Here is a 19,809-nt window from a genome sequence, read left to right as displayed (position 1 = left end):
CGAGGACAGAGGCCGTGCAGTAATGCTGGGAGACGTAGTTCTGACCCATTCTGTACGGATGGAGAGAGTCCCGGGCCTTTAGCTCCCAGTCTGAAATGAATATGCATCCTCAGTCCTGCTCTGTGAAACGACTTTGGGCCCAAGTGACTCAAAGCCAGCTCCTGCTACCAGTAGTCTGGGCCCTACTGATGCAACCCCCCAGCCGCCTACACACAAACAGTTGGCCGGTTGCCATGAGTGAGAGATATGTCTCTCTCTCCCTAGTGCTAACTCTCTAATATGATGCCTTATATTACAACTCAGCATGCTTTACAGAGGCCACCACACACTGCTGCATCAATTTGAACATTTCAATTCTGAATATCAAAGTAAAGCGGACATCTTATTCGATAACTTCTATTGTATCATGGCATGACTGCATGATGGATGCCGGCAATAAGGGGAAGTTACAGGTAACTGTCTGTATTGCTCAGATGTGCCAAGATGTTTTGTTAAAAAGCCATATTAGCTAGTTGTCTGAAATGATGGTAAACTGCCAGTCGTTGTGAAAATATAGCCAGATCTGGGGGAAAATTTGCCAAGTTGGCACTGTTGCAGGAGTCCCCCAAACGGGGCCATTCCCATAATTCTTTGCATTCCCCTGTTATCTTTTTAGTTTAAAAACAAGAACTTCCTCTTTTAAAAAAAAAACACACTGAAGCATCATCCATTTGTCTTGAGCTGATTTGTATTTATTTTTCCCCTGAAACGCTGGGCGAATTTATGAGATACGAGAGGCTTTCCCCGCCGCCGATGGAGAGGTGATACGGTTCTGGGGCCAGCCCGGGAGATTTATGTTTGTGTTATTTTAGCGCGTGGAGCAAAATGGCTCCGCTGTCCTCCTCGTCTCCACCGTTAGCGGGGCGCTAACTAAACCGGCTGATTACAATCAGCGGCTGCGGCGCTTTACGGAGAGTGAAAGATCCAGCCTGTCTGACCGGGACTCTCAATCACGCAGCGTCACCTTTCCCAGTGTCTGAGAAACGCGCGCTCCGGCGCCTCTTTTCATTTTAATGCCTCCCTTCGGCCTTATTCGCGTCTCATTTGGAGGCCGTATTGACGCATGGAAACCACTAAATACTTGCGAATTCCCCGCTGATCGCTTTCCGCGATTTTGTCATTTCGAAAAGACGCTGCAGCGAACCGGGCCACTCGTTTCTGCGTTTCATTAAGTAAGTAACGGCCGTCGGTGTCGCTGCCCGGCCTCGCATTTCTGTTTGTGTGTCTCACTGGGCGTTTCGGCACCATGGCCCATAACGTGATGAAATATGGAAGGCTTTAACGTGTGGGGATTGGCTCGTTCGCTCGTCCCGGTCCTGCTGGGCAGAGGAAGGAAGAAGGAGCTTGGAGTTGACGGACACGCTGGACGCTTTCTAATGACCGGACGAGGCGAACAGGCCTGTTCTTTCCTTCAAACGGTTTCATGTTTCTTATGAATGGATACAGCGCCATAAACAAAAAAAAAAAAAAAACTAAAAAAGTACATTTCGACTATAACTGCAGATGTGAAACTACAGCCATTTTTGTGTAATTTAACTGCAACAGGAACGTCCCTGGTGGTAGGGACAATATGCGATTCATTATATGACAGAAGCATTACAGTTGAGTCCAAAGTGGACTCGGAGTGTGATAAAATGAAGTCGAGGTCCTAATGGCTTTAGCTGCTGCTGACATGCGATTCGTCGAAGCGCCATTTGCGAACCAGATCCAGAAAACAAGCCCTGATGAGACTAGGACACAGGGGTTCATATATTATTCCGTGTTTAAAAACAGTTCACTTTCCCTAACACAGCTGCCACGGTTTGTTTTTTTTTTTTTGTGCTTGAAAAGTAAGGCGGTAAATAAAGGATCTATCCTAGCGAAGCGGTCGTTTTTTCGGGGAGGGGGGGAAGAAAATGTGGGAAACATTATCCCATCCCACCTGCGAAGCGCCGTTTGACCCCCAGATCCGTAAATTACCGCACAGTAGTTCACTTGCGGAGGTGAAGAGTCCTAATAGGACACTCTGAAAGGAAAAAAAAAAACGGGCCATTTAAAAAAAAAAAAAAAAAAAAGTGTTGGAACCGCTAGCCGTCCGGTCACAACAGGGAGCGTCAGGTGTTCAACGTTATTCCCGCTCCAGTGGTTTTGGCCGGTTTTTTTTTTGACAGGTTCGGTGCAGGCCGGGGTTGCTCTGACTCATTTTCGTTTTTTTTTTTCTCGTTTTCTCGACGCCCGTGCTGGCTGCTTCGGGAACGCGCTCTAAGCCTCTCCAGATGTCCCGCTACGCGCGGCGCGGAGTGCTGATGAGAGGGACTGACTTCAGCAGAGGCAATGTCTCAGCCAGGGCTCGGAGTGACAGTTACCAGACCGAAGCAGGGTCTTTGTCAGACTGCTGGGTCTTTGTCAGACTGCATTATGAGCTTTGGTTCAGTGAATCCCTGTGAATCAGTGATCCACAGTGCATTTACTCCAGGTCATTAATAATAATAATAATAATCATAATAATAATCATAATAATAATCATAATAATAATAGTAATAATTTTGCATACTACTATCGTAGGCGGATTTTGACTTGTAAACCTGGGGGTATTGAGATAACGGAGGGCATGGGGTTGATAGCGTGGAACTGGGGGGCTGGGGGGCAGGGGACTGGGGGGATATCTTTGTGTATACGACGGCCCTTAACAGCATTTTGGCGGTTTCGACAGCATGTCTGTGTTTGTAGCGATATTACCCTCTTCACCCCTCTGCTTTAGTGCACGGTTCTCAGTACTGGCTTTCCTCACAACCCAGCCTGGGCTGATTTTACCCGTAACTCATAACCACTGTGTAGGGGATAAATCCATCGTAAATAAACACGCTAACACACTGATCTGGAGTCAGCCCTGGGGGATGTACACTGTTCTCTCTCAAACTGAAGTTTCTGCACAGGGAGTTCCACTTCTCTCCCAGAGATTCAGCTGTAAACTGACCACGTCATTTATATTTTATTTTTGTTTCTGTGCTCTGCATGGGCGTGGTGTCCATATGTCCATCCTCACGCCTATACGAATCCCTTCCCCGTCAGTTCCGGCTACCTCGATAGTGGCAGAGGTGTTTGTTGCTGTTGGGCTGCGAGTCTGATGGCAGCACCATGCAGTTTTGCAGTCTGCTTTGGGCCTAATATGGATTAGAGGCCTGTCTCCCTGAATGAGTCATTCCTTATTTACTTTGCATGGTCTAATGGGTTTGAACTGGAGCGCTGCGGAGACACAGCTAAACTCAGATAAAAGAAGTCCCTTCTGCCTCTCTTCACTCGCCCTGTGAGACCGCGACTTTTAGCAGGAAAATGGCCGCCGTAGCATTTGCCTTCCATCAAGCTGTTTGGATTCTGTGATACATGATGTCATAAGCTGCTGTTCCTGTTTGCCTCCAGACCGATTCCATTTTAGCCTGAAGAGAAGTAGCAGGCGCTTTTGGAATTTTAATCACATTTAGTTTTTTTTTTTTTTTTTGGGGGGCGGGGCGGTGGTGGTTGCCTGTACAATTTAGGTATTTAGCAGAAACCCTTATAGAGAGCAACTTACACAGCTTACATTCCTTTACATACAATCCATCTACACAGCTGGATATTTACTGAAGCAGTTAAGTATGTTGCTACATGGCAGTGCTCCACCTGGGAATCAAACCTACTGAATGGAATTTGTTCCCCAGAAAACACAACTGTCAGGTACTGATGTTATGGAGGTGCCGAGGATGTCCCTCGTGTGATTAAAAAAAAGGTTTGATGAAGCACTTTCATCCTGTGTTCTCTTCATTTAGAAGACCTGAGCTCTGTTGAAACAGTTAGGTTCACACACGCGTTTCTTCATATGAAAGAGCGGGCACGGACTTAGCGGGGTATTTCATGGCCACGTTTCCGTATTTTAAAGAGCTAGTACTGAGAAAGCGGTTCAGTTCACGCTCGTCTTTCTCCATTTGAAAGAGTTTGATCATGGCGTAACGGTCTCATACCCTCCTGATACGTAGAAGAGAAAAAAGCTGAAGCATTTTTACTTTTTATTTTTAGCTGCGACCGCGGCTCTATAGCTCTGTCTGTCGGTCGGTCAGTCGGTCCACAAAAGTGTCCCACGCCGTAGCGGCCGCAGTTTTTGCCCTAGGAGGCTGATATTTGTCATGGAGGTTGGTCATGACCGAAGATAGAGCTGCGTAGCTTTCAGGCCGATTGACAAAGAGGGGGCATGGCGATGGGCGTGGCCTATCATGAAAAAGATTTGCACAAGATTTTGTGGAAAGGTTGGTCATGAGCCAAAGAAGAGGTCACGTGCTTGTGTGAGGGTGTGTGTGTGGATGCATGCACACATGGATGCATGCGCGTGTGCGGTCACAGCTATTGCGGATCTGTGCTTGTTATATTAAGTGAATTGGAAGACAAAAACATGCTGCAGTAGAAATATTTTTGGAAATATTCTTTTATTTTTATTTAATGGCCCTTGTAGTGTAGGGTTCAGCATAATGGAATGTATGGTTCTTGAGGTTAATACCGGAGAATCTTATGCCCAACAGGGGACAAACATGCCGGGTCTTGGGAGGACACAGTAAAAGTAATAAAAGGAGGAAAGCAGGGCAAATAATGTTTAGCCTAAAATTCCTATGATCAGGAGTCAGGGAGTTTGGGGCAGTGTACAGGTCAGGGCCCAGGGTATGGGAGAGTGGGGCAGTGTTCAGTAAAGGTATCATTTCCACTCTCGGTTATATGAGTCCAAATGCGATTAGATGTCCTCTATCCCAGCTGATTTAATGAGCGTGTTACCGAATATGAGCACGGAATACCCATGACTAGGAGCACAAGTGGCATTGTGCACAGCCAGTAACCCCCGCTCCGCCCACCCCCACCTCCCTACAGGACAACCCCGGGTCACAGCCAGGCCCTGCGGTGGTAAAGGAGGCGCGTCTCTTTTAGGAGAGCGCTTGGCGTTATCCCCCCCCCCGCCCTTTGTGAAACCAGAGCCGCTCAGGTTATCCCCAGCTGAACAGACATGGGGGGCAGGCCGTGGGTCCCAGGCAGGGCACTCCCATGCCAGGGCTGGGTTTCAGCCGGGAGCAGAGGCATTGGGGGGGGGGGTGGAGAGGTGCTGAGTGCTCCTGTCTGGGAGAAGATCGTGTTTGACACCATAAGCCTTTTAACTCCCCCACTCAGAGCAGTCCTTCTTAAATCACCACCGCTCCGATGATTGACAGCACCCAGACACTGGATAAGATTGCTGATTCGTTCCCCCCTCCCGCACAGACTGCCCTTTGATTGTGATGTCACAGTGCTTTTTGGGTTTTGTTTTTCACTGACATCTTGAACTTATTGGTCTGGCTATCAAGCTTTCATTGGTTGCTTTTTAACATTGGGAGGGGCTTTGAATACCTTTATAACTCAATTGTGCTGTCCAAACTATCTTTCATCTTACCTCCCAGATTTATTTATTTATTTTAAACGTTTGGCTTGTTCAAAAGTTTGTCTTTTCATGTATGCACTTCTCAGACCAGACGGGCAATAATGGTTTTGTAGAGGATCAAGAATAAACAAGACTGGCCAATTTGACCTTGCTTTTGTCATTCTGAATGTACAAAGAAAGAAAAAAAAAAACATTTAAAAACAACTTATCAGATCAGCACACATGCTGAGCATACCAATATTGTGAATTTTCCCCTAAAAACTACATTGGAAGCCTACAAAGGATAGTTCACAAACACAGCTGTCTTTATTATGATTCTTGCTTTGTGATTTTGTATAAATAATTTTTGGGATTGACTTGAGAAAGTAAATTACACTCCTACCAACTCTCTCCCAGCATGCGTTTGGCTTTTTTGACACATTTTATCTCCTTATTTTTTGTGTTTAAACCAATTCGGAATATGTGATGCTGTCTGTGCGCTGATCACCACGGCTCCCGCCGTCGAATCTTCAGGGCGCAGACGGGCGCACGCTGACGAGGGTGCGCTGCACACTCCTCCAAAACACGGCCGCTATGCCACGACAGCGCCCTCCACGCCCGAACGGGGCAGGGAGAGCACAAGGGACGGCGGAGGGTAGAGCGGCGACGGTGAGCCAGGGGGCGGTCAGGCTGAGTTACTGTCTCTGCTGGGAGGACCCAGCGGCGGATTGGGGATGGCGCTCGCATTCGCCCGTTGCCGTTTCCGCCAACGCGGTCGGGATTCGGCACCGGAGCGCGGGGCGTGTTGCTACCGCCGAACCCAAAGCCAGCGCTGCGGCGGGACGGCCCACCCGACAGCCACCGAGTTTGAAGGGTTTTGTTGAGCTGAAGTGCCTGGGGGGGGGGGGGGTACTGTCAGGAGCAAGGGGAACACAAGACTAGCCCTCAGTGCATTCTCTAACCCCTCAGCCCCCCAATCCCCCCCACACCCCCCAGCTCGTGAGAGAGAAAGCACCGAGTTGCGGATTTGTAAAGGCCTCCCCCCCGCCCCCTTCACCCCCCCCCATTCGGCCATTGAAGAGTCAGGGGGCGGGGTGGAGGGGAGGGATGCAGGAGAGGACACAAAGTAGATGTCAGGACAGAGTCAGATGGAAAATAACAAATGACAGCACTCTGGTGATCTTAAGAGCTGACCCAGGATCAGTCAGGGGCCCCCCGAGAGGGTTCGAGGACAACAGGGATTAACAATGACCTCTCACCCTACTGAGCACTGCTCTGAGAGTCTAACACAGGTTACCCTACTGAGCTCTGCTCTGAGAGTCCAGCACAGGTTACTCTAACCCTACTGAGCGCTGCTCTCAAAAACTAACACTGGTCACTCTAACCCTATTGAGCACTGCTCTGAGAGTCGAACACAGGTTACTCTTTCTCTACTGAGCACTGCTCTCAAAAACACAGGTTAATTTTCTAACACAGGTTATAGAAGATGGACTCAAACTAGAGAGAGAGAGAGAGTGTGTGTGTGTGTGTGAGAGAGAGAGAAAGAGTTAGGAATCTAACAGGTTAGAGAGGGAAAGAAAGAGAAAAGGAGAGGTTGCTCAGAAAATGTCGGTTAGTAAAAAAAAAGAATAAAAATAAACTTTCATTATATGCAATTTGTCATACTCAAAGCGCTTTGTAGATAACGTAAAATAGAGAGAGAGGGTGCTCATAGGTAAGGGGGAGAGAGAGAGAGAGAAAGAGAGGTGGGGAATGAAGGGTGCAGTGATAGATTGGAGATGATTGGTTAGCTGGGGATATTTAGGGTTGTTTTTTGGTCGGTTTAGCGCTGTTTGATGGGTTTATGGGTGTAGGAGGATTGCTCCAGTGTGTTCCCTGTGATGGATTGTTTCTGAAGCGATTGAGTTTCGCTCAGGCGTGAGCGGGACAAAGCGGGGTGGGTATGAAGCGGCGATGCCGGGCGGCTTTTTAAACGCTTCTTTCTGCGCCCTGAAAGACCTCGCAGCTGTGGCCAGCCCGTGCCAGCCGGGCGATGCGGGCAGAACACAAGACTGGCAGCGTTTCAAGTGCGTGCATTTGATATGTGTATTTGCGTTCGTGCATTTGTGTGTGAGTTGTATCTATCAGAGTCGCCGGCCTTGTTTTTGTATGGTTTATTCTTCTGTGCCATCTGCAAAGTAATCGATGCCTTCGGAATTTTGAGTGGAGTTTTCAGATGCATTTATTTATTTTATTTTTTATTCTGTGTTTGGTAGCAATCTGCTTATGAGTTTGTTTCGGCTCATCCCTGATGCTTTGGAGGTGTAAATGCTGTGTGTGTGTGTGTGTGTCTCGTGTGTCTGTGTGCTTTTCATACCAGGAGAAACAAGACCAAATATAAAAGACTTTGGGGTTTTCAGTGGCCAGGTATTGTGTATGTAATCGAATGCTTTTATGTGGTATGTTTTGAATAGTGTAAAAATGGTCTTTTAAACATATGGAACATATCACTCAACAGATTAACATGTTACAAGTGGCGGTGGGTGTGTATTTGAAAGTTACTATTTTGTAAGTCCAGAGTCATGGCACAGATTGGTGTTTTTAATCATCATAAATTAGTGGTTTTTATTTACGCTGATAAAATATTAAAAGCACATTCAGAATGTCTCTCCACATGCATCTCGTTGCCGCCATTAGGACGCTACATTTAAAACGTTGGCATATGTTAAGTAGGATGGACAGCCTTAAACCGAAGTTTTCCTCAGAGTTGAGGAAGAAGAGAGATTAAACCCAGTGAACCCAGTGACCCCGCTCCCGGCATGAAGCGGGTGAGGAGCAGTTTGTGCATCGGGCCATCTCTGATTGTCGAGTTATTTGGCTGAAATCTCTTTCACTGCCTCATGCTAAAAGCATCAGCATTTCTCTCTCTGTCTCGCTCTTTCTCTCTCTTTCTCCCTCTCTTTCTCTCTCTCTCGCTCTCCCTCTCTCTTTCTCCCTCTGTCCCTTTCTCTCCCTCTCTTTCTCTCTCTATCTCTCTCCATCCCCCTCTCTCTCTCCCTCTCTCTCTGTTTTTCTCCCTCTCTCTCTCCCTTTTTTTGTTTGCCTCTCAAAATGTCTTAAAATCTAAGGCCCTTAATGGCTGACAGATGCAGGGCAGCAGAAATGAGTAAAGGTTCTGCTGTCGAAAAAAAGAAAAACAAAACCTCGCTTCTTTCTTTTTTTGGGCGAAGTTGTCGGGGACTGGAATCTGGTGATGGAAACGGCATTTAACTCTTGACAGTGTAAATCTGTTTCGGTCCGGTCCCGGGAGTCCGACGTCCCCAAAATGAGTCTGCCACCCCCTTTTTCCTCTTTCTTTTGCTGTCTGAACCCCTGTCTGATTGTAAAACTGTCACAGTGAAAGAGTCCGGTAATTGCCCAAAGCCTTGCTACTGAGAACACAATTAATTCTCTGTTTACGGGCTCCTTCTTTACCTCCACTCTAATTTGACAGTTTTTTTTTTTCTTCCCTACTTTCTTTTTGTACGACTAGTGAGACACGTTCGCAGCAGTAACCGGGCGTCGGACTTTGCATGACAATCGCTTGCGAAAGTGTACGGTTTGAGAAGAGAATGCTAACGTAGCTCCACCCACCCGGCAACATTTTCACAGGGCGTACACAATGCGCCTTTGGAGAAACGTTATCACGAATTAAAAATACAAAAAAAAATACAGAAATGGTGTGAGTGCTTAAGACAGGAGAGCCTGGTCCTGTGTTTTGGCATTCACTTGATAAATTTAAGTCAGTGGTCGGCTAAAGCGTCCACACATGTTGTTTCTGAGGCCTAAATGGACGGCTGAGTGAAAGGGAACCACAAAAGCGTGCAGACACAGTGGTGTTTGACAGCCTGGTTTTAAGCAGTAGCTAATGATGAAACGCACAAAGGTGTGATTGTGGTTTGTGTTCTGGCCTGAGGTCTCCATGCAAGCTCTTTTGCTCTGTTAAACAGCGGTTGGGTATCTGGAAGCCCCGCCCCCCCCACCCAATCCATGCTGATGAGGTGTCGAGCGTTGGTAGACTGACACCTCAGCGCAGCCCCCATTAGGGTTTTGGGAGTTTGTGCACAAACACAGTCCATGGGGTGCCGTTTCCACCCTCCTGTCCAGCGATAGGCTTGTTGAAGCCCTAATGGTGTCCCCGCCCCCTTTCCATTGAACCTCCAGTCATCTAACTCTCTCTCTTTCTCACTCAGTATACTTCTTTTTCTATCTCATTCTCTTTAAAATACTGTTGTTGTTAAGAGAGTTATCATTTTCTTTCTCTATCTCTCGATCACACATGCTCTCTAAAACTATTTTTCAGGGATTAAAATAACTTTTATTTTTTCTCTCTGTCACTCTTGTTCTAGCTCTCTCTCTCTCTCTCTCTCTGTTTAAATAAGAAGGAGACCCAGGCAAAGCTGCCTCAGGGCCTAAATCTGATCAGGGGATTAATGTGGCTGGCAGGTGACAACACAGGGCGTTGGAGAACACAGCGACACATTCTTCATATGCCTCCCGCGCCTCTGATGATGTCATCGCCCAGCCTTGCCCTGCCTGCCTGTGTAGCCTCAGCATCTCAGGCTACAGCACATGCATGTCAGGCATGTCGCGTGCTCTCCGGAAAGATCCGGGAGTGCCACGTTTGGCATTTCATTGGTGTCAGAAAAAAAACCTTGCATGTACATTTGTTTAATATCTTTCTCTCTTTTATCTTTTAAGTCCTCATCCACACCCATGTGGTGTTCGTGATGCATAATTCTGGTAATAATAAAGTTTGTTTGATAGGGTGCCCTTTCTATATAATTATCATTTGAAGAGAAAAGGAGATCCTTAATTGACCAGTTCCTTTCTGTGCATGTTTATCTGGGTCGGATATGTATTTGAAATATTATAGCCTGTTAGATATCTGTAAAACTCCGGCAGATTTCTGGACATTTTAGAAAGAACATCTGTTTTCGTCGGTATTAACATAATTGCTATTCCACGAGACCCTGCTTTTTTCTTTTTTTCTTTGCTAAAATAAAATGTTTCTTCTCAAGAATATGCGCCAGTCTAAAGAATATAACTCCTGTCTGAAGAGTTTAATTATTTCAACTATGCATTTGACCCAGGTCTGGTGTAAAAATCTAAGGTTTTGTTCCTCTTTTGAATAGTTTTGGGTCCTTTGAATTAGACTCCTCTGCTACAAGATGTGTGTGGTCATATGCCCTTTTAGCAGATAAATACCAAGTTCTTTTTTGTTCTTTTGTGTTTTCTCTGTATGTATTATTGTCTGCATTGCTAGTTTAGAAGCTTTTTCCACCTCTTATTAATACCAGCTCGCCAGGAGCGATTGCTGTTGGCCAGCGCATTGAATGCCTGCCGTCTTTGAACTGGAGCCTTTGCTATTTCTCAAAGGCCTGTCTCAATGCCTAAATCATCCAGCGGACACTGACAACTGCGCTTAATCCCAAATCTAACGGGAGATAATCTTCTGTCTGGGGAGAGCACGCTCGTCTTCGGGCACGCCTGTCGCCAGTGTTTTCTCCTCTTTTTTTTCTCTCTTCGCGTTCTTTCTGTTTCTGAAAGTTGTCGTCAATCACAGTTTGACAGCAGCCATTAAGCAGGTACTGCTTTAAAGGCGAGCTCTGCCCTTCCTAAAGTCCTGGAAGCCCACATCATGGCTTGAAAGAGACATGGTTTGCATCCCTCAGATTTAGGAGATTTTCGCCTGCGTCCCTGGAGCCGGAGTTGAAAGGGGATGAGGGGCAGCCCAAGGGGGGCTGGGGTACGGCGTCTCATCCCCCACTCCTAAATCTTTGTGATTAAGTTTACGGTTGCAAATCTTATAAATGCCCAATGCGAATCTCTATCACGTGATACCACAAGGTATTCTTCCATTGCGAGTTTTGAAAAAAATGTTTTCATTTGGTACCAAGAGTTTTAAGTTTTTAGAGGGTTAATTTCGGGTTACAGTTCGATATACTTTTCATGCGGTTTGAGTGTTTTTATGTGGTTGGGTAGTTGTGACGTTCAATTTTTTCGTCTAGAAGCAATACAGACCATAAAAATTGAGTTATTGTGATTAAAATAGGGAAAATGGTAAAACTATTCAAGATGCATGTGGACATAATGTTAAAATATACTATGAATAATTACACTTTTTTGTAAATTTCACACTAGTAAATATCAACTGACTTGTCCTGAACAAGGTTTGGGAAATCTGCACATTTTTTTTCATAATATAAATAACTCTAATTGCCACCTATAACCATTGGCATTATTTCAATGATGTCTATTTTTATAAATGAAACTCCAGAAGTTAATGAATATAGCAGCAAAAAATGTAATAGCTATATCAGCCGTGTACAGTAGACCTACATTGCCTTATCGTAATGTATATTGCAGTCAGACGAGCAGCAGTCTCACTGGCCAGTACGACACATCACCTCGTTGTACCTCTCACACTACAAGAACGAAAACGAAAATATCAAACATATGAAAATGGTCGGCACTTCCCAGAATGGATCAGGAGAACGAGAGAGCAGTTAGCAGGGGCGCGCTGACCCCGTCACGCTACGCGAGCGATGACGCTACTGATGAGGCCTGTGATGCGCCGTTTCCCATCCGATCTTGTCCGAAATCAGCCCAAATCAGCTGTGCTATCATGTAGGCTAGCGTACGCCCAGCCTAACGGAGAGATGCAGAACAGAGAGACGTGTATGATGCAGTGTCAACGTACTGAATGCAGTTTACTTCTCATCGCTTTTCGTTTTTTATGGAATTGTTTTTTCCCTTCGTTATTTGCCCAGGTACCGTGTCTTGTTTTTCAACGCGGTTGTTAATGTTTGTAAATGTTTTTTGTTCGCCCATGTTGATGGTACAAAAAAATGTTTTGATTAAATTTAATTTATGTTTCAGCGTCAAGTCCCTCTTCTGTATTGTTTGTGTAATTTAGTGTGATGATTATAAACCATTAAAGCATTCAATTTTTCTTTGGTAAAATCATAAAAACAAATACTTAAATATTTCAAAACTGTATGATCTTATTGTGCAAATAAAGTTTTTAATACTGTTTTAAAATTTAAATTATTATAATTATAACTTACAATTTACTTAAACATTCCCAATCATCAACACTTCTTCAAAATGCTTGTAAACCCTATTTTACCCTATAAAGTTTTAGAACAATGCTTATTGAGATAAAGTGGGAAGTCAGCATTTATATGGACATGGCTTTTATAGATTTTTCATTTTTTCATAAATTTTCATGTCACACCAGAGAACAAATTTAAGGTAGAATTGAGTTTTAAATTTTAAACTCTATAAAATGAAAAAAAAAATTTAAAAAGTCAGTATACTTTTTCATAAGTATAGGCTATTTAGCATCCAACTATATGATTTTACAAGAAAATTACAAGAAGAAAAAAAAACCAAAAACACTAGAACCACCTTTGTTTTCTGTTTTATGAGCGATTAGCATGGGCCGTATTGGTTTTTTGCATGCTCGGCGTGCTCTGAAGGCAGTAATCTTTGGTAATGACGGATAAACGGGCACAGATAAGGGCAGCTGGGCTCACGCGAGGTCCAGGACCCCGGCCGCCACATGGCTCTGATGCGTGTGTCTGCGTCCGTGTGGAAATGAAAATGCGCTAACAACAGTATGCCGTTTAATCATTTTTTAAAAAGTTACCTTCAAAGCATAATTCCATAATTTTATCTTCAGAATCTCATGGGTGTTGGGACTTGGTGGAAAAAATAAGTTAGGTTTGTTTGTTTGATTTCCACACATTTTTAATTCCCTTGATATATTTCAGGGTGTAGTGCCAGGCAAAAGCAAAGGCTGCAGGACATCGTCTCCAGGCTACAGGAACGATGCGTATCTTAGCATGTGCATCAGGCACGCACAGTGTAGAAAGACCTAGACATGCGCAGAGCAGGAACACCAACATTTTTTTCCCTTTGCCTATTTATCATTGCTTAATCATGTGCCTTAACAAAATACTAGAGGACCTGCTTTCTTTTGAGTGTTACTTTCGGCATATTTAAATGATGGCGAGCGAGGGTATTCGAGTGACTATACTCTGATCTAGATAGATGGGAAGTCACTGGTTGGTGCTCAGTGCGAGAAACCGGCTCTTGGCAGGGGATGAGGCGAGGGGGGCATTAGGGGGAAGATGGGGCAGGGGGGTGTTGTGGCAGTGGGTCGCTCTGGTGGAGTGTGGGGGGGGGGGGAGGTGGTGGGTGCGGGAGACTGAAGAGGCTACGCAAGACAAACTGTCTTTTAACAGAGAATGAAGTGCTCCTTTGAGAGGGGGTGACCAGGGCTTTTATTAAAACCACTTGTTTGGTGTTGACTCCGCTCTCTGCCTTGTTGGTTACATAAGAAGAGGGTGCTTCCTGACGGTCTGCAGGCTCACAGAAAGAGCTTTTTTTGGGGGGTGGGGTGGGGGGGCATTCTGGAGGGAATGTGGGTAATCCTCTATCTTTTGCTCTGTTTACATACACATATATATATATATATATACACTATATGGCCGAAAGTATGTGGACACCTGACATCCAACATCTCATCCAAAATTATGGGCATTATTATGGATTGGTCCACCATTTGCTGCTATAACAACCTCCACTCTTCTGGAAAAGTTTTATACTAGATGTTGGAGCATTGCTGCTGTGATTTTCTTCCATTCGACCAGAAGAACATTAGTTAGGTCAGGCACTGATTGGGCGATTAGGCCTTCCAATTGATCCCATAAGTTTTGGATGGGGTTCAGGTCAGAGCTCTGTGCAGGCCAGTCTTCTGGGGGCACTGTCATGCTGAAACAGGAAAGAACCTTCCCCAATGTGATTGTTTACAGTAGCATTAAGATTTGTCTAAGGGGCCTAGCCCAAATCATGAAAGCCAAAAACATGAAAAACAGCTCCAGACCAAGGGGTGTCCAGATACTATATATATGTTGTGGCTCTGGGATTTGGGACTGGGCAGCCCTCCAGCTGCGTCCCCCACTACCCAGCCCCAGCCCGAGGCACACACTTACCAGTGTCACTCTGTGTGTCGGACAACTTCCTGTCGCCTTTCCCCACACGCGTCTGTTCCCCCGAGACGTCCCACAGGGTCAGAGATCGAGCCCTCACAACAGTTTTTATTCAGTCATTTCATTTTCATACTTTAATCCCATTCTTCATTGTGTAGGTGTGGGAAAATGAAAAGAAGGGGTCATTTTTTATCTCAAAAGTTTTATTGATGATTTAAAGCCTTTTGCAATCATGTGCAAAATGGAAAACTATTTTTCATTACGCAAGAAGACTGGGTCATTCATATATGGGAAACCTAGCATTTTTGACTTGCGTTTATCCCTTCTCTTGTGTTTTTTTTATTTTGTTGGGTAAAAATGGAGCTACTTCAGGAGTGTGGAGAGAGATTAGAGTTTTGACCCATGAAGCTCGTGGGTGCTTAAGCCAACATGGCCGTAAATCTTCGGGCGAGCCGAGCGGTTTTGACGTCCTATCCAAACAGCTAAACGAGTGAGGCGGAGCGGGGGAAGACTGAAGATGTGAAATAAAGATGGTCTTTGTCTGCACGGGCCCTGGAGTCAGAGGAAATGAAATCTGTTTCAAACGTGGTTACCGTATATCAGTGAGAATGACTGCCATTCTCTAGCCAGCATGCTCGGTGTCATGAAGCCTGCTGTGTTTGTGTGTGTGTGAGTGTGTGTTCCCACTCGTATGAGTATGTGTGTACAAGAGTATGTGCGTTTGTGTGTACGTGCATGCCTGTGCGTGTGTATTTGTGGGTGTGTGTGTGTGTGTGTATGGGCATGTGTGTATTCTTGGGTGTGTGTATGTGTGTGTATGCGTGGGTGTGTTTATGTGTGTGTGTGTGTGTGTGTGTGTGTGTGCGTATGCATGGGTGTGTGTATTTTCACGTGTGGGTATGTGTGTGCATGTGTGCTTGCTTTTTTTTGGCATGTTCAGTGATGCAAAGAGAAGAGAGGATTGTTGTTTTTCTTGTGTAATCTCAGAATTAGGCCTATTTGTGAAAGGACATAATGTCTCATTTTGATGACATCATCTGACTCTCTGCTTGTGTTCGAAGGGCAATTTAAAAGAAATTTTATTATCCATGCATAAAATGCCATACCAAATCCAGATTAATTCAGAATCAGGTTACTTTTTAATTGATCGGCTGTTCGTCCACATGGAAGAAGGAACGTGGATGACTTGCCATGCTTTAAATATCAGTAAATGGCAACATCTTCATGTGGTCATCTTTATATTGCGATAAACTTGCATTTTTAATTAAATCAGATTGTATTTGTTACAGTTCTAAGGCTGTGGCATTACTTTCAGAGTGACTCAAAGTCCAGTCCTGGAGGGCCACAGTGTCTGCAGGTTAAACTCCAGTCCTGGAGGGCCACAGTGTCTGCAGGTTTAACTCCAGTCCTGGAGGGCCACAGTGTCTGCAGGTTTAACTCCAGTCCTGGAGGGCCACAGTGTCTGCAGGTTTAACTCCAGTCCTGGAGGGCCACAGTGTCTGCAGGTTTAACTCCAGTCCTGGAGGGCCACAGTGTCTCCAGGTTTAACTCCAGTCCTGGAGGGCCACAGTGTCTGCAGGTTTAACTCCAGTCCTGGAGGGCCACAGTGTCTCCAGGTTTAACTCCAGTCCTGGAGGGCCACAGTGTCTGCAGGTTTAACTCCAGTCCTGGAGGGCCACAGTGTCTGCAGGTTTAACTCCAGTCCTGAAGGGCCACAGTGTCTGCAGGTTTAACTCCAGTCCTGGAGGGCCACAGTGTCTGCAGGTTAAACTCCAGTCCTGGAGGGCCACAGTGTCTGCAGGTTTAACTCCAGTCCTGGAGGCCCACAGTGCCTCCAGTATTGTGTAGATTTTGTCTTTGGCTATACAGTGTAATGCAGCGCTATATTCATGGGAAATTGCCCATGTGATCGAGTTTCCTTATGTACTAACTCAACATCTGCTCCATACTGCACAGGAATCCCTGCACTGTTTTGTTAGGTTCACTCGTTATATATACATATGTATATATGTATGTATTTTATTTAGAAATAAATGTGAGGTTGAACCCGATCTGCTGCTAACGAGGTAGCCGAACTCCACCACCACCCACGCGAGGTTAAGCTGTTTGGACATAATGACATGCCTTCTCATTTTATGTGAAAATGCAAGATTTTCTTTTTGCCGTCTCTTTGGCCAAAGACTCTGGAGTGCTGTTCTTTTAGCGAGCGTCCTGGACACGTCTAAAGCAGCGTCTCTGCGTACAGCAGACTGCGGGGCGTACTGAAAGATTAGACTCATTATGGACCTGTGTAAAGCGGTTTGGAAGCTGGTGGAGGGTGTGTTGGGTTGGGGCAGAGCTCCGCAGTGCGTTTCGAGAAGCCGAGAGAGCAGAAGGAACTCACTGGGCATGCTCTGATTCCCGCCGTGACGTCGGCACTCAACTCTGCTCAAACCATTTTCAAAGCACAAGGCAACTCATTATTGCACTTTAAGCTGTGTCTGATGCTGTTTTTCTGGCACTGTAAGCAGTAGCGCTAGTACTTCTGTCTCCACCCTTCTGTCTGTCCATCTGTCTGTAGGCAGGAGCGGTGCAGTCAGGGCTGGAGACTCGGTTTCTGCTCTGCAAACTGCATCTCTGTTTCTGGATGTCTTTCCCCCATATTTTTGAAGACCAGAGTAATCTTGGGTTTGGCTGCTTTCTCCGCTATGTGGAACAGTGGTGTGCATTTTTTTGTACTGCGATTATCCATGCTTGTTTTTGTCTTGGGGCGAGAGAGAAAGAGCGAGAGGGTGAGAGAGAAAGCAAGTGAGAGAGAGAGAGAGAGAAACATGCAAACAGGACCTTTTTATTTTTAAACGAATGCATTATTCTCAAATGAAACGCTACACATAGTGTTTGTCCTGTGCACTCTACACCTTGTAGTGCTGAGAGAGTGAGGGGGAATTTAACAGCAAAAGGAACAAGTCTTTTTTAGGTCATGCTGATACAGGTATGATCTGTTGAACCACTCTGGTTCTCAGTGTGTATGTGCTATTTAAACGTCCTGTTAAAAAACGAAGCCTTCATCCGAAGGCAGACCTTTCTCCATGTCGATTCTATTAGAGGAAAGGAAAGGCTCTGCGGTGATTGGTCAGTGGAGTTCAGACAGAGTTCTGCAGCAGGAAGTCTGAAGTTCTTTATGGGCTTAGAACCGCACATTGCTCAGGCTGTTGCAATTATGGTACCAACAGAACTGTGAGCACAAAATGCCCGTCGTCAGAGAGTCGTGAGCTTCCACAGCACAGTTCTGTCAAGTGTCCTACGTTCACTGGGGAGGGGAGAGGAACTTTACATGAACCCAAGTGACAGATGGAGCTATGCTGAAGTGTCAATCGCTAACTTGTTTGGATGACTGTCTTGAGTAAAAACTGGGAAAAAAAGGATGGCTTTTGCTCAATTCTGTTGCACCAAGTTATGTGCAGAGCACAAACTGAGACTGAATCTTGGCCAAAATAAATAAATATAATTCAGTCAAAAAAGAAACGAACAAACAAACAAACAAGCAAAGAAATTAAACAAATGTTCTAGACAGGTTTGAATTCTCAGTCTTGTGCTCACAAGGATAAAACGATAATATACTTGAAAGAGTGTTTACGTCCTGCATTAAAGAACAGCTCTCCAGACTAAACTAGGGCTGAGAAGTATCTCAGAAGCCGAAATAGTGCGCACATTAAAAAGTCCAAAACGTCTTTGCTGTGGGACAAAGGAGAAGGGTGATTTTACACGGCTAAGCTTCAGAGCCATTAGCCCTACAGCTGCTAGCTGTTTTGAGAGAAATATCTGATTTTAGGCTTGCGCAAGTAACCTTATATTGTGTCCTGACTGAAACCTTCATGCAGTTTCCTCCCATATTATAAAACAACAATTCTTCTCATGATTATGATAAATACGTATATGGGACTCTCAATAATAATAATAATAATAATAATAATAATAATAATAATAATAATAATAGACATCACCATTATTTTTTGAAAGTTAAGGGTTGATATGTCGTTTTCTAGCAGGGGTGTAATGTATGCGTTTGATCTTTTTAAAGGCATGGTAATTGACAAGATTGCGGTATTGGCAGTTTGTTAATGATTCATGAAGGTATGAATAATGGAGGCCGGCTCCAGTTTGCAGCTGGACCTGTGTAACGGTAGGAGGCGAAAGGTAATCGTTTGAGTGTAAACCAAGGTGTTTCACCTGCACCAGCCCTGGGAACGAGCCCCCTGACTGACAGGTATAAGGTAGAGGCAGCCCGCCTCATCTTCCTCCCCTCCTCCCCCTTCTCCGATGACTTTTTCACTGCGCCCTTTGATAGGAGCCTCGCTCTGTCTCAGGGGATCATGGGTAGTACAAACCAAAATAAATAAATAAATAAACGCAGGGTGTAATTATTCCTCATATCTCGGCTTCTCTTCCCTAATTAGCACTATTTACACTTCAAGGGGAGGCGAGTGTTAGATAAATATTCATTGTTTACCGACTCGCTAATTCCTCGCCGCATTTCTCGACTTTTTTTTTTTTTTCCAACGCACATTACCCACGGCCTGTCAGGGTTGCAGAAGACGGATCTGTTCCGTAATGACGCGAAACAAAGATCACCGCATCCTGTTTGAACTGGAGGCTGAAAAAAAAGGCGAAAGTAGAGCCGATCTTTCTCCCCCGATCTTATCCGTCGTGGAAACACGCTGGTTCCTTTATTTTTTCTTCTTTTTGGCGGGAATGAGACCGCCACATAGCGTTTTTGTCTTGTAATCACTTTCTTTTCTTAAATAAGATGGAGGCAGATGCCTCGGCGGTGCATTTCTCGTGTGTAAAGTCAAAGTGTGAAGGGAACATTATGGGATTACATCAGTAAGCAGGGATAATGAGAGAAGATGTCCTTGCTGGCTGGATCTCGGCCCACCCAGGCACTGCCCTATAGAATTAATAAACATGCTAAAAGAGCCAGGGACAGACTGTCAGTCATTATGCTAACCTACCGAGCTGTGGGGTCTGCCTCTCTTCTCATTAGCGAAGTGAAAAGCTCTTTCTCTCTCTCCCTCTATCTGTTTCTCTCATTCTGTCTCACTCTTTCTCTCTCGCTCTCTCACTCTTAACTCTCTTGCTCTCACTCACTCTCTGTCTATCTTTGTCTCTTTCTCTCTTTCGTTCTCTGTCTGTCTGTCTCTCTCTCTCACGCACGCACATTTGTACATTTGTTTGTCCTCTCTCGCTCACACTCTCACATATTCTTTCTCACTTTCTCATTTTTCTTTTCAATTTCTCTCACTCTCCCTGGATTGTCTTTCGCGGATTCAGTGCATCCCAGTGTAAGCAGGACAGCCACTTCAGTCCCCTGTACTCTCAAATTAA

The 19,809-nt window shown here is 45.2% G+C and overlaps 1 protein-coding gene across 1 annotated transcript in view; it reads left to right on the top strand.

Annotated features, from left to right (window-relative positions):
* fat4 (FAT atypical cadherin 4) overlaps positions 1-19,809 on the top strand; it is a 111,080-nt gene that overhangs the window by 37,464 nt on the left and 53,807 nt on the right. The window lies entirely within an intron of this gene.

The sequence above is a fragment of the Anguilla rostrata genome, chromosome 7 (assembly GCF_018555375.3).
Source record: "Anguilla rostrata isolate EN2019 chromosome 7, ASM1855537v3, whole genome shotgun sequence".
Classification (NCBI taxonomy): Eukaryota; Metazoa; Chordata; class Actinopteri; order Anguilliformes; family Anguillidae; genus Anguilla; species Anguilla rostrata.
Note: the sequence above shows the minus strand (reverse complement) of the source record. Positions and strands in the feature narration are given on the sequence as shown.